This window comes from Artibeus jamaicensis, unplaced genomic scaffold (genome assembly GCF_021234435.1).
Source record: "Artibeus jamaicensis isolate MK-2021 breed Jamaican fruit bat unplaced genomic scaffold, CSHL_Jam_final contig_497, whole genome shotgun sequence".
Classification (NCBI taxonomy): domain Eukaryota; kingdom Metazoa; phylum Chordata; class Mammalia; order Chiroptera; family Phyllostomidae; genus Artibeus; species Artibeus jamaicensis.
In genome coordinates this window covers 11,086,057-11,099,687 of record NW_026521863.1, presented here as the reverse complement: position 1 = coordinate 11,099,687, position 13,631 = coordinate 11,086,057, and the positions used below count along the sequence as shown (strand labels likewise).

The 13,631-nt window shown below is 45.2% G+C and overlaps 1 long non-coding RNA gene across 1 annotated transcript in view; it reads left to right on the top strand.

The window, feature by feature from the left end:
- LOC119057915 (uncharacterized) overlaps positions 1 to 7,848 on the top strand; it is a 43,210-nt gene extending 35,362 nt beyond the window's left edge. Inside the window, exon 3 of the long non-coding RNA XR_005084159.2 lies at positions 7,714 to 7,848. This is a non-coding gene — a long non-coding RNA (uncharacterized LOC119057915). The remainder of the gene's footprint in view (positions 1 to 7,713) is intronic.
- Positions 7,849 to 13,631: the final 5,783 nt, after the last annotated feature.

Genomic DNA, 13,631 nt, shown 5'->3' with positions numbered 1-13,631 from the left:
TGACATGCTCTTCCCTCTGTGGTCACCTCTCATATTCTTATGTTCCCTGTCAGTGTAAGAAAATCCTAACCTGTAGAGAATTTTTATGAGTTTATTTGAGCCAAAACTGATGACAATTGCCAGGAAGCAAGATTTCAAGTGCTCTGGAGAATAGTGGTTTTGCAGCTTCTGATCTGCATTTGAAACAAGGAAGAGAGCACAGGGAAGGTTCCCTGAAGGTGGGGAAGGCAAGAGGGGATTGGATTACAGGATGGTTGAGATTACTACTTTCTCTCCTGAGGGTGGTTACCTTATTTCCAGGGTGTGTTAACCTAGATGCACGAGAACAATGGCTAAGGCTTGCAAAAAACCTTTTCCTGAAGAAGTTATAGGCCTGGGGCTTGACTAGCCAGCATGACCTGCCCAGTTAGGAATTTATGATGTATTATAACACTCCTTTTTCAGTCACGTTCCTAAAGTCCAAGAGGCAAGTCAATGCCTCACCCTTCATCCCATTACCTTTCTGGATTCAGTTTATGACCTTCCCTGGCCCACCTGGCCCCGTGAAAGGCCCTTCCTCAGAAACCCCGGGGTCCCAGCCCATCTCCACCTCTCTGTAGCGCAATCCTCTGTTGCTTTTGCATTTCCTCTTCTTCAGGCTGCGGACTCCCAGAGGGCTGATCTGCAGCCTGAAAGCAGGCTGTTACTGTCGGAGGAATGAATGAATAAATGACATTGTCCTCTCATACGTATTACCAAAACACGTTATAAGGGAATGTGAAAATGGTGTTGAGAATTATTCAGTGGGGCTCCAAATACAATGGCTGCCTATGTAAACAATCAGAAGGCAGATGTCCACCTCATTCTGAACCCACAAAAGGGAGGGGGTACGAAGGGGCACTAAGATGGACCGCACGCTGTGTGCCACAGATGCCACACACACCCCGTTCTGCTCTTGCCTTCTCTCGGTAGTCCTGTCGAGTAGATGGGAACAGCCCCACTTTACAAAGCCAGGAACCAGCTTCCAGAACCCTGGCCCAGCCTTCTGCAGTCAGTAAGTACTGGGGCTGGTGCCGGAACAATGGCAATGCCCAGTGTGTATATTTACTGGGCCTAACGTCTTGCATCTTTTATCTCATGGAATCCTTCTAACAGCCTTGTGTAAACTGAGTTTTCCATGCCCACGTGCAGAGAAGAAAACAGGAAAGGAGGATTTGGGGGCATTTAGCAATGCCTCCAAGGTCACATCGTGGTAGACCTGGGTCTGTGTGACAGCGAAGGACAGGGTCTTGGCTGTAATGTGACACCTCCATCTCTCTCCCGCCACAAAGCCTACACCCGCTGCACACAGTTGCCAACCCCTGAGACTCGGGTGCCCTCTGTCCCGTTCGTAACTCCTCCTGGGTCTCCACTTCGTGTTAGTGAGACATAGCCGACCACACAAGGAGGATCCCAGACAACCTCCTGAGTTCACTTCTGCACCTTCAGGAAACTCAGCCCCTGTCACTGAGGATGAGGGAATCCCTACCATGAATGAGGCCACAAACAAGGGTGTTGGCACCGCAGTTAACTCAGCTAACGATGAACATTCCAGCTGGTTTCAGAGCATTTGATTTGGAAATTACATGGACGTAAAGTGAGCATTTATAGTCATTGAAACTACACGGTGAGGCCTTGTACATGTTGGTGGTGTGAGTCCCAGTTACCGTGTGTGTTTTAAATATATTAAGCTTTACCCAGTTTGACTTCAAGAGGCTTAAAAAAAAAAACCAACCTCATAATGAACTAGGATAATTAGTAAGAAAAGAAGGAGTCAGGACTTTCTCAAATGAAGAAACCCAGTTTTGACTTCTATTTACCCTCTGCTGGTTTTATTAATTGCAATGCTTTGACAATTTGCCACGAGCTTTTGCTCGCATGAATTAGCCATATTTTATCATGTCCAGAACACACACAACAGAGACTGCAGAGCAAAAGGTGAAAATAATAAAGAAATAAAGAGGAAAAGGATGGCCCTTTGGCTGTAGGTAGAAGTCTCCTAAATTCCCTGGCAGATCGGGCTAGAAAGATCCATGACTAAGTGGGGCTTGGTCCTAAGAGCCTGCAGGCCTCAGCCAGATGAGGCAGTTGCCTCTGGTCTCAAGTCACTTTCTGGTGGCTGACACTTAACTGCAACTGAGGCTGAGTTCAGGTTTATTTTTTTTCTCATTTCCCGCATCCTGCCCTTGTTCTCAATGAGCTTTGCCCCTACCTGGTGCCCACCCACCCGCCATTCCTAAGAGCCCAGCCAGCCCAGCAATCTGAGTATGCGCTGGTCTATGCTTCTGCTTGGCGCCTGTCTGTGTCACTGGCAAATCGGCTTCATAGCCATAGGTGGTGCTTCTGGAGGATCAGGTGTGGACGCCTCAACGCAGCCCAGATGGGGAGTGTTCATCCCATTATGTGCCTCTTGTTCTCACATGCAGCTTTATAGGAGGAAAAAAAACCCTTGGTTTTTTATTGGAAATAGCTACAAACACAAATCCTGTGAGAATATTAGTACTGACATCTTCAAAAGTCTATTCCAGATCTTTCTGCTGTTATTAAATTAAAAACCCAAAGGGTAGCTTACTCGCATTTCCAGTTTTTCCTAAACTCCTAAGAAGAGTCTCCGGTTGGAGCAGCCATGTCTGATGCTCTCAGGTGCATGTACTTCATCTTTCTCTTTATGGATATCAGGTGCTTTCTTTGCTGCTGAAAGTATCACGAGAAAAGGTTAAGTTCAAGGGGCAGACTGTCATTCTAGGCCAGGACTTGGTGCACCTGAATCTGGCTGTGTTCCCCAAACAAAAGCCAGAGTGGAGCCAGAGGAAGAGCTTCAGGGGTGGAATAAAAAGCATGCGCAGCAGCACGAAGGTGAGAAAGACAAGGGCAGGGTTGACGGTGGGTGTGCTGGGGTCGGAGTCTGGCTTGATGGTGAGGAGAGTGAGGGGGGGGGGGGGGGACGACGAGAAGGCAGCTCTGAAAAGGCCCGTGTGACTGACCAGGAGTCGAATTTTCCTTCTGCAAGTAGGAAGTAGGGGAAGGGGGAAGGGAAGGAATCCATTGAAGAATTTGAGTGAGAGATTGACATGGCCCGATTTGTATTGTAGACAGATTCCCAGAGAAGTTCAGCCACCTCCAGGGATTAGAGGCAGCCAGAGCTTTGGCCTCTTCCCACAAGTCCCTGCAGCCTGGCCCAAAGCCCTACAACAGGGACGGCTGTTTAGGAGCAGGCAGGCTGGGCCACAGTCACACCACGTGCATGCGTGCATGTGAGCACCTGGAAGTCCTGGCTCCCCGCGCGTTGGGCCGAGATGCCTCTCAGGGCCAGTCCTTTCTCATGGGCAATGTTCCAGGGGCGGGGGAAGGGGGGCGGCAGTCCTAACGGGATGGGGAGGGGGATGTGCACCAACAGATTCCTAGGGTCTCTGGCCCAAGGGGCCATTCTGAAGGTGTGAGGCTGATTTTTACACCCACTCACACAAGAGGGGAAGGGCCCGTGGAACACTTCTTAGCAGGCACTTGTCCTGATCAATTAAAAATGATCTTTAACATCCTTTATTCTAATCAATAAATCCTTCAGTGCAGGTTAAGTGAGCTATTTGAAGTGCCATCTGGGGGTTGACTTCCGATTAGGGTCTTTTTTACTTTTCACTTTAAAAAATTGTGTTTAATCACATTATTTTAACCATCTTTAACCACTCAGTGGCGGTGTATACATTCCCCATGTTGTGCAACACTATCCACTCTCAGAACTTTGTCATCACCCCAGGTAGAACCTCTGTACCCACTAAACAGTAACTTCCCATCCCCTCACCCCACCCCCACCCCACCCCCTGGCCCCTGACAACCACCATTCTACTTTCTGTTCTTATGAAAATTTGATTATTTTAGGTGCTTCATGTAAGTGGAATCATACAGTATGTGTCTTTCTGTGTCTGGCTTATTTCACTTAGCATAGTATTTTCAAGGTTCACTCATGTTGTAGAATGCATCAGAATTTCATTCCTTTTCAAAGCTGAATAATATTATGATCAGGGTCTTTTAAAAGTCAACAAGCCACTCGGAGCATGCAGATTGAAATTAGCGTGCACGAACCCACACATGTCAAACTGTGTCCACGCTGAAGATGTACAGGGAACATCTGCAGGATACCACGCTAGGACAGGGTAACAGGGGAGAGTAGTGAGCCCTACGCGATAAGGGCGGCAAGTGGATATGGATGGAGGGGAGCAAGTGCCAAAAACTTAGGAGAAAGAATGAATCGAGTTTGGCTACTGGCCGATGGGAGATATGGTGGAATTTTGCATGACCATGACATCCAAGAGGCAGAGTAAGTTTTTAGGAAAGGGAGGTGAGTTCATGTGTAAGTACTCATTGATGTACAAAATGGATAGTTGGATGTCCCGTTCTGGGTCACCACTAAAGACTGGGCTACGGGGCACAGGTCAGCATCCTCGGGAAATAAGCAGCTGGTCCGGCTGTGGATGGGCCGCACTCACTCATGAAGGAGACAGAGGATGAGACAGGTGAGAAGAGCACAAGAGAGAGGACCTGAGACTGGGCCGTGAGGAGCAGACGCAGTGTAGGAAGGAAGGACGTCTGCCACAGACTGAAGGGCAGTGGCCTGAGCAAAGTTAGAGCTCGGGAGTCTCACAAGAGGTTTTCCTAGGCCAGTGGTCCTCAGTGTCGAACTGCATGATGGGAATGAAGATAGAGGCAGAGGCATGTCCCCTGCGGGTGGCGATCAGGACAAGCAGACAGCTGCCTGTCAGAGGGAGAGGTGGCGACAGATGCCAGAAGGCAGAGACTCGAGGAATGATGGAGCGTAAGGTGAAGGTGGACATGCTTTGTAGGCTGTTCTTCCGAGAAACAGGGTCGTGAAAGAAAGGCAGTCTCTAGGAGCACTGAGCAAAGTTGAGTGGTTGTTTATTTTTAAACCTAAAATAGATCTAAACATCTGTAGGAAAGGGAAAATCAGCATAGGAAGAGAATTAAGATACTCGGTGGGGAAGGGGAAAGGTGCCATTGGGGGGGTGCCCATGGAGTGACATCGGAGCAGAGTTCAAGTTGCCCCTGGCATCGCTGTCTGCTTGAGAGGCTGTTGGAGCAAGGTGAGGGGGTCACCTAAACCAAGAGCGGGAGCCGAAGGGCCAGAGATGCTCTGTTTAAAGCCAACATTTTTTGGAAAACCCAAAGTGACTATTTTCCAGTATAATAGGTCTCCCTTTGGGAAGATGCCACCTGGACACACACACAGAGGCAGGAGCTTCCTTTAGTGGATGGTGACCAGAGCGGTGCACAGAGGACAGTGGGGACAAGGGCCTCCTCATCATGGCTCTCTAACTGTGCAGGACACGATAGTAAAACATGAGACAGAAATGCAGGGCTCAACATTTACAAATTAAACATAAGAGAGCCACTGTTTAATCTTGCCCTGAGAACTTAGAAGATGGGCCACCTATTCTGAAAGAGCACAGCGCCAGAATGGTCACATGCTCAAGTTCGCTACATTAGAGTCTGAATACAATGCAAACCTCACCTGGAGAAGCAGAGAGAATGGAAAACACTCCTTTCAATGAAATGATGGGGCTGTGAAATTGAAAAATTTGGCTTCTCGAATTCTCAGTGGGTTGCAAATTTCCACGCTGATCCGAGAGACGAAGCTTGTCATCTTTAAGCCAACTGATTGCGTCCTTTACAAATATTAGTTTTCGTTCCTGCATGTGCAGTGCCTTGCCGTCCCATTTATATGGAACACGCTGTCATTTCCGCTTGGCCTCCCTGTGACCTCCTCACTCGTTCCACACTGGGCTGTTTACCTTCCCGGTTCTCGTTCCAAATGTCTTCTGCGCCTTCCCGAAATCTTTCCAGATCCTAAGACTATACCGCATGAAAATTCAGTATTTAAATCTACGTACATTGGCACTCCACTATTAGGTCTGAAAATAGGTAGCACTGCAGCATCATCTTATAAAATTCTGGAGCCTCTCAAACAGCCCCCAAGTGTTAGGAAAAGACTTTGTACCTCCAGTCCCCTTTAAATGGCATTGAACTGAGCACCCGCCGGGTTTTTATTTGCACATGTGGTTGTCACAGCTATGCTGCCTCTGTGGTCCCCACGCAGGTCGTCTTTGCAGCAACAAGTTTATTGTGAAATTGTTCCTTGGCCTTGCCTACTGTTTAACGAGCTCATTTTTAGTCAGACATCTGCCTCTGAGAACTCGATCTGGAGCTTGCTCGGACACTACACGGTGCAGAAGGCTTGCAGTGTGTGGCTGTCACCAAGCTGTGACATGAGGGACACTGAGTCTTTAACTCATAGGTCTAGTGACCATTGGGAATATGCGTCCCCTGAAAATTAGAAGTGTCTACTACCTGCTTCTTTTACAAACATCTGGAAAACCCTTGGGCTTGCAATTCCAAGGTAGTTTATTTGTCCCTTCAACAAACGTGGCGATTTTAAACACCTTAAAACAAACATGTGTTATTGCACAGTTTCTGAGGATCAGGGGCCTGGAAATGTCTTAGCCGAGCGGCACTGGCTCAGGGTGTCTCCCGAGGTTGCTTTCACGCTGTGGGAAAGGGTTGCAGAAACCTCTAGGCTCACGGGGAGCAGAGGAAGCCACTTCCCAGCTCACTCTCACTGTTGGTGGTAGGTCTCAGTTCTCAGCTGGCTCTTGGCAGAGGCTTTAGTCCCTCATGACATGGGCCTCCCCCTTGGGCTGCTCACAAGATGGCAGCCTGTCTTCCTCAGATGTATATTGAGAGAGAGAGCGAGAGAATGAACAAGAGAGTGAGAAATTGTTCATCTTTCTGTAACCGGTCTTTCTGTAACCCAGTCTCAGAAGTGGTACCGTCACTTCTTCCACGTGATATCAGACATGCAGTGCAGTCCTGGTAAATAACACATGGCACTTCACTTTGTGGTACTAATGCTCAGAGGTGTGGACCAATAGAAGAGATGTATAAAGAATAAATAGTAAGGTATATAAATATTGAGGCTCAATGCTCTTTTAAAAAAAGACTGGTGAAGTAAGGAGTCACAAAGGCTGGAGACCACGCTCTGGAGAAGGAGAAACCCTGCTTTGGAAAGACACTGTTCTCAGCTCTTTAAGAGTCTCCTCATCATTACTTGCTGCATGTGAGGAGGGTCTTAATGCTATATCAACATGGTGCAGTTGAGCAAACCAAGCGGAGGAAGGGGAAGTTACTTGCCCAAAGCCACATGGCTACAAGGGGCTGAGCAAGACTCAAGTCCAGGTCAACTGACTTACTCACAGGCCCTCTCTGTTCCTCTCCAGCCCCCACACAATCCAGCTCACCCTCCATTAACAAGTCTCTTACACTCTCAGGGCTATGCTAGGTCATGGGGAAGCAAATGTATAAAACGGGGTCCCACCTTTGAGGAGCTGAGTGACGTGTAAAAGTCTTGACAGCCAGCCGCTAACGCCAGTGCAGAATTTCTGGTTACAAAGTACAAGTCGGTTTCCGTGGTCCCGATTTCCTCTGCCTTTAGCAGCAAAGTGGTCTCCAGGCTTTTGGATTGCACACCCCATCATTTTTTAAAAATTGACCATTCAGACCCAATGTGTATGTGTATATTTATGTATAAATACTATACCTGTATTCCTGTAGCACTTACATGTCAGGTATTCAATAGAGATTACAGACATATAAACAGGAGTTTTCCTATTTCTTCCTTCTCCTTAGGAGCCTGCGGAGAACCTGCCCCTCGGGGCAGCCCCCTGAGAAGCACCTTTGCGGCCACTCGGATCCGTTGCCCGTGGGAAATTCCTGGAGAACCTCAGTGAGAAGGTGTGCGATAGCAGGGATTTGTGCTGGGATCCAAAATAAAGGTACTCTCAGGATCACAGCCAAATGAGTATTTTCAAAAGAAATTCTTCTCATTTTCTTGGCTTTAAGGACAGATGAAATGCGTTGTAACTCCAGTTGTTTCCACCCAGACTTGCTCTAGAAAACCAGGTCCCCAGGTGGCCAAGTCTGCAGTGTGAGTCCACCCCACCTCCTACCCCTCAGCCGCTGCCCCCACAGACAAACTTCTCACCTACAAGTGGTGATGACATCATTCTTTGGCTCTTCAGTGGCTAGTAAAACAAATCACAGCTAAAATCTTTCTATTCCATAGTCTTAAAGAAAAACACATAAGCAAACAAAAAAGAGATAAATGTGCCAGGCTACAATGTGCTGGGCTTCTTAAGAGAGTAATTTCCTTGTCTCGGGCCCTGCCTAAGGTGAGACCCTTCTCCTCTCTCACACGCCCAGGCCCCCACCCACAGAGGATCATGGCTGCAATGCCTTCTCCAAGAGTCTAGGGGGTTCAGGAAGCTTGACTCAGGCTAATCTAGGAGCTCCGGGGACGTTTCCCACACTGAAAACTCCCTCCTTCATCGGGGCTCCGAGAAGAATGCAGGAGGATACAGGAGAGGGGCGTGGGGAGTGCGTGGGTGGGTAGGATGGGGACAGATAAGGACTTCTATCAGAACAGCAGTTTCCACAATGAAGGTATGAACCCGGACAAAGGAAATAAAGGGGCAGTAACAAAAAGCCAACGGGAACTTTGTAGCTTTAGGAAAGAACTGAAATGCGGGCCAAGGCCAGCCCTTGTTACCAGCCCCGGACACTGTCCTGAATCTTAAATGTGGCTTCCGAGGGAGGGAAGGAACTTCCATGTCATTATCTCCATTGTTTTGAGTTTAGGGGGTGATAATGCATTTAAAGGAAGCTGTTTTTGCAACTGGTGCTGAGAAAAATAGAGCTGGTGGGGGGGAACTTATTCAATAATAGAAACAATTCTTTTCCAACTCATCTGCAGACCAAGCTTGTTTCAGGAACATCACAGAAACCTAGGTCTACTCTAATCTCTACGACTCCTCTCACCTCTTGTCCGGGTCACCAGAGGTAGGCACACCCTTATACTGAAGAGAGGCTGACATGGAATTTTTCTCTGTGTATCTCCAAAGAGTCTAGAAACTATTCCCCTTGAATACAATGAAATGCAGGAAATAAAAATTCCTCACTCTGCTCAAAAATCAGCTTCTAATATTGGTGGCCACTGTGTGCTGGCCAAGAGCTTTTATCATGTTCAGATCTTTTAAAATACATGATTACAGAAATTTATTAATTTGTTCATCTTGAGGAATGTCTTGCTGCATTGTCTTAAATGTTATAAATGTTTATTATACACAAGCAGATATGTAATTTTCATTAAATATAGGTCAAAGGATACAGATTTTTTTTTAAGTCCAGAAAGTATAAACCAGTCTCAATTTCGTTCCTTAGCTTTAACCTAGGAAATTGGCATTTGAAAACACCAAAACACCCCTCCCATTCTCTATCTGGTACTTTATCTTTCCCTATCTATCTGATATGCTATTGCTAGATTCCAATGTGTATTTTGCTAATGAAAGCCATGCTAAACTTTGGTGATCAGAGAAGCAGAAAAGGGAAGGACATTTGCAGAAACTGTCCTTGAGTGTAAGATGTTCCTTTAGCTGGTCTCCTGGGCTTCATTTTTTGTTCCATCTGGTGGTTCCCTCGACACCCTCCCCAAGCAGGAGAATTTGGAGATGGTACTGGCCAGGATGATTACAGATGGGTCCACTCCCTGGTTGGCAGATGAAGCCAAGAGTTAAAAGAATGTATTTACACAGCAGGGCAGAGTCAGGAAACCTATTGTTTCTGTATTGTATCAAGTCTAATAATTTCAATGTGAACAAACTTAGAAGCAAAACAAAACACCAACCTATTAACCCTGGGTTGACATCCAATTTGGCTTAATTTTCATCTTAAACTGTATTGCAAGTACTCTGGAAAGCTGGGGAGCCTGTGAATGGAATAGAAACTGATATTTTGGATCTTTATTTCAGCCCATCTGAGAATATACATTGTTCTTTTAAAAACAATGAAAACTTCCTTCTCCCGGTTAATTGTAGACTCACAAGCAGTTGTAAGAAATAATACAAAGAGAGCGCTTACACCCTCCACCCAGTTTCCCTGGTGGTAACATCTTGCAAAGTTCCAGTCAAGGGACAGGGCGTACAGAGCATTCTCATCCCAAAGTCTCCCTCTTGTTGCCAGTTTCTGCCATCCCACTGCCTCCTCCGCCACCCTCCCTTCACCCTCGGCTACCTCTACTCTCCATTTCTAGAAGAGTGCTGTGTGAATGGAATTATACAGTATGTAACCTTTGGGGATGGGGGCTTTTCTCTCAGCATAACTCCCTGGAGAGTGACCCGGGTTGAGAGTGACCCGGGTTGATGCAATGGATCGGTAGGTTGTTGCTTTTTATTGTTGGGCTGTGTCAGGGTACAAACTGCACCACAGCTTGTTTGACCATTCAACATGTTGAGGGTCATCTGGGGTGCTTCCCCTTTAAGGCTATTACAAATAAAGCTGCTATAAACCCTGCATACAGGTTTTTATCGCAAATAAAGCTGCTATAAACACTGTGTACAGGTTTTGTGTTAACAGAGCCTGTAAAAGTCCAAGCATGTAATTGCTCAGTCATGTAGTAGTTGCATGTTTAGCTTTTTTAAAATTTGTGAGAGACAGAGAAAGAACTATCGATTTGTTGTTCCATTTATCCAATGCATTCATTGGTTGATTCTTTTTTTTTTTTTTTTAAGATTTCATTTATTTCTTTTTAGAGAGAGGGGAAGGGAGGAGAAAGAGAGAGAAACGTCAATGTGTGGTTGCCTCTTACACGCCCCGCAATGGGACCTGGCTCGCAACCCAGGCATGTGCCCTGACTGGGTATTAGAATCAAAGCAGGGACCCTTCGGTTTCCTGAGCCACATCAGCCAGGGCCATTGGTTGATTCTTGTATGTGCCCTGGTGGGGCACGAACCTAAAACCTTGGCAGATCAGGAGGGTGCTCTCACCACCTGAGCTACTCGTCAGAGCTATAGTTGTAATTTGCTTCTCCCAAATTGCACACCACTTCATGTATTTATTTGCTATCGGTATATCCTCTTTGGTGAAATGTCTCTTCAAGTCTTTGGCCCATAACCTAACTAGATTTCTTTTTTTACTGTTGAGTTTTGAGAAGTCCTTATATATCTAGATACTAGTCCTTTATTGGATGTGTGGTTTGCAAATATTTTCTTCCATTCTGTAGCTTATTTTTTCATTCTCTTAACTGGGTCTTATGTAGAGCAAAAGTTTTTAATTTTTTAAAAGATTTTATTTATTTATCTTTAGAGGGGAAGGGAAGGAGAGAGGGAGAGAAACATCAACGTATGGTTGCCTCTCGTGCGTCCCCTGCTGGGAACTGGCCTGCAACCCAGGCATGTGCCCTGACTGGGAATTGAACCACAATCCTCTGGTTTGCAGGCCCGTGCTCAATCCACTGAGCTATACCAGCCATGGCAAAAAGTTTTTAATTTTGATGAGGCACAATTTATCACTTTTTCCTCTTATGGATCATACTTTTCATATCAAGTTTGAACTTTTGCTTTGGCCGAGGTCCCTAAGATTTTTTCCCATGTTTTTTATCTAGAAGTTTTATAGTTTTATATTTTACAATCAAATGCAAGCTCCATTTTGAGTTAAGGTTTTTATAAGGTGTGAGATTTAGGTCAAGGTTAATTGTTTTGCCTATGAGGATGCCTGATTGTTCCAGTGCCTTTGTTAAAAGGCTGTCATCCCTCCATTGGATTGCTTTTGAATCTTTATGAAACATCAGTTGTATATATTTATATGGATTTATTAAAATTTTTATGAAATTATTTCACACTTATGTTGAAAGACTTCAGCAAGTCAATTGAAAGTAATGAACAAGAAATGTTAGATCAACTATCTGCCTTTCTTCAATTTGTTCCTAGTTAAGAGGTCCATCAGTTCACACTGATTATTTTCATGACGGAAGGCATGGGTTTTGGCTGATCCAAGATTTTCTATAGTGATTAAATTCTATACTTAGGAGCAAATATTCAATATATCACAACCTACTAGTTTTCTGACAATGAATACGATAAATAGTATATAACTGAATATATATAATTTTATATTTATCTGTAACTATATACTGAAATAACCATTTTCTTTGGCATGATTTAAAAATATAAGCCCTGCCTAAGTAGCTCAGTTGGTTAGAACGTCAGCCTGATATGCCAATGTTAAGGCTTTAATCCCCTGTCAGGGCACATAAAGGATCAACCAATGAATGTATAAATAAGTGGAACAACAAATCAGTGTTCCTCTCTCTCACCTTTCCTCCCTCTCTCTAAAAAAAAAAAAAAAAATAGTCCTGGCTGGTGTAGCTCAGTGGATTGAGTGTGGGCCTGTGAAGCAAAGGGTCGCTGGTTCCATTCCCAGGCAGGGCACATGCCTGGGTTGCAGGCCAGGTCCCCAGTGGGGGACACATGAGAGGCAACCACACATGGATGTTTCTCTCCCACTCTTTCTCCTTCCCTTCCCCTCTCTCTAAAAATAAACAAATAAAATATTTTTAAAAAATTAAAAATTAAATAAATAAAACCAGCATCACAGTAAGATGTCCCCATTGCAAAACAAACTTCACTGTGCCATGGGGCCTTCTGTTGGAACCCCGCCAGGAGGGCCGATTTCCTCAGAAGGACCAGACGGACGATACGTGATGGTGATGATTCCAGAACATAGAATTCCCCCTCCCCTTATATCATTTAAACACTGTGCTAAAAGGAAATTGCTTTTCTTCCATATCCTTGCTTAGCGGACTGTAAATTCCCATCAGGAAGCCAGGCAGTCAGTTCAATCTCAAGGCCCTAGAATGTGGGTCTCCGCCTCGGCTACATGTTGAGCATCAGCTACGGAAATTTTTCCAGCCCCAGTGCCCAGGCTTCCCCAAAGACCAACGCAGTCAGCATCTCTGGTGCTGGGACGTAGGCACTAGGTTCTGTTAAGGCTCCCAGGTTGTTTCAGTGTGCAGGTGCGTTGGACAATTGCTGTTCAAAGTTGAGATCTCCTGTCTTCTCTGCTTTGTTATGAAATGTATTAATGTTTCCATAATTTATCACTCCATACTATTAGTACAATGTACTGGGTCATCACAGCATATTATGTAAACTTTTATCTTTCAGGTTAAAACCTGCATATCTTCCTTGGGTAATTAAAACACAGTTAACATTCTTTTTCTTCTTTTGACATGAGTTATACATGTTGAATGTAGAAAACTTGGGGGAAAATAGGCAAGCATAGGAAGGAGAAAACTTTCAATTCTATCATCCAGAAAGAATTATTATAACACCCTAATCCTTTTTGCAGGCATAGACACGTATAGACAAATATCTATGTTTTTAGTTGATTGGTTGCCTCTCACATGCATCCTGACTAGGCGCTAAACCTGCAACCGAGGCATGTTCCCTGACCAGGAATCAAACCCAGGACTTTCTGGTTTATAGGACAATGCTCCAACCAATTGACCCACACCAGCCAGAGATAAAATTGTTATTTTTTTCTAAGTCCTTCAACTGCTCTGACTAGAATAAGGATAAGAACCAGGAAAAACACCTAAGAAAACACTTATTTATTTATTTGTTTGTTTGTTTTTAGAGGAAGGGAAAGAGAGGGAGAAAGAAAGGGTGAGTAACATCAATGTCTGAGAGAAAACAGACTGGTTGCCTCTCACA